Genomic DNA, 1,949 nt, shown 5'->3' with positions numbered 1-1,949 from the left:
CTGAGTTCATATTGATACTTCCAATTCAAATTTAATACCACATTGTTTTTAACTTTAATTTTATTCTCGCATCTTTTGCTTTTCCCCTGAACATCTTGTTGGATTTTAACAATGAACTAATGTACATGCTGTGATCTATAAGCAGTATAAAATACTTACAACAGAATACGAGCATTACCACCAAAAATGAATGCTGAATGAAGTTGAAGATTTCTTGGCATCACTCTCTGTCCTTCAAATATCATTCACTAAGAATGTAGAGTGAAAATGCTTAGTTCTCACCAACCTGATTTGCAGCTAGATTCATTTGTTTCTATTTATTTTCATTGTTCAAGGACTGCCATTTTTTATTTCTGATTTAATTTTACTTTTAAAGACTATAACATTTTCATGATTTTAAAGTTAAAAACATAAAATGTGTTCAGAGAAATTTTGTGTCAGTTTGTGTCCCATACAATCTGTTCCACCAATTCCCTCTAAAAAAACCATTTTATTACTCTTCGGTCTAACTTTCCAGTGGTTTTTTTTTTTTGAGAAGGGTTTAAGTGCTCTGATGACTGCTATGTAACAAGCCACCCAAAACTTCATGCCATACGACAACCATGTTATTATGCTCATAGGTTCTGTGGGTCAAAAATCCAGACAGAACACAGCAGGGATGGTTTTTCTCTGCTTCATGATGTCTGGAGTCTCAGCCGGGGTTATTTGAATGACTAGTCCAGGTAGGGCTAGAATATCCACTTCCAGGCTGCTCTCTCTCATGCTTGAATTTTGGACTTGGAGGACCTGAATACCAATCTTAGCTAGAACTGTCAGCAGGAACACCTACATGGTCACAGATTTTTCACAGAATGTTTATTCCAAGATGAACATCCCAAGAGTGAACATTCTAAGAGAACCAGGTGGAAGCTGGCCTTTTCTGACCTAGCTTTGGAAGTATTACAGCATCACTTCTGCATTTTAATGGTTACTAGTGAGACTTAAATCCAGCCCAAATTCAAAGGAAGGGGAATTTGAGTTTACCTCTTGATGGAAAAGTGCTAAGAACATACTGTGGAAGACCATGTGGGATGGGAAATATTATTGTATCCATCTATGAAAAATAGAGTCTGCCACATTTTGCCTCCTGGCCACCATTCACATCCTGCCCCATGAAAATACACTCATGCGCTTCCCTCAGGCTTCCAAAGTCTCATCCTATTACAGAATCAATTTGAAGTCTAGGACCTTATCTAAATCAAATCCAGCTAGATAAAGGAAATGGAATACTACACAGCTATAAAAAAGAACAAAATCATATCCTTTGCAGCAACATGGATGGAGCTGGAGGCCATTATTCTAAGCAAGTTAGCACAGGAACAGAAAACCAAAACCAGCATGTTCTCACTTGTAAGTGGTAGCTAAACACTGAGTACACATGGACACAAGGCAGGGAACAATAGATACTCTACTTGAAGGTAGAGGGTGGGAGGATGAGAATCAAAAAACTACCTCTTGGGTAGTATGCTTATTACCTGGGTGATGAATAATCTGCACCAAACCCCTACAACACACAATTTACCCATGTAACACACCTGCACATGTACCCCCTGCATCTAAAATTAAATTTGGAAAGAAAAAAAATCAAGTCCAGGTGTGGGTAAGCCTCCTTCAGTACAGTTCCTGGGATACACTCCTTCAGTATGAGCCCTCTCAGTCCACAGTATTGGGAACTAACTTCAATCTACAGTTCCTTGACACACCCACATCCAGTGGTGGAACAGGTATACAATAATAAGCATTCAGATTCAAAAAGTTGGTGGGTAAAACAGTTGAAGGAAATTGCTAATCCATAACAATTCTGAAATCTGGCTGGGCACACATAACCAGCTCCTTGATCAGCGTTCCCTGGAAATGATTTTCTATGGCTCTTGTCCTGCCATCTGATCTTTTGGTTCCGCTTTCTGAGT

Source organism: Pongo pygmaeus, chromosome 20 (assembly GCF_028885625.2).
Source record: "Pongo pygmaeus isolate AG05252 chromosome 20, NHGRI_mPonPyg2-v2.0_pri, whole genome shotgun sequence".
In the NCBI taxonomy this organism is placed as follows: Eukaryota; Metazoa; Chordata; class Mammalia; order Primates; family Hominidae; genus Pongo; species Pongo pygmaeus.
Note: the sequence above shows the minus strand (reverse complement) of the source record.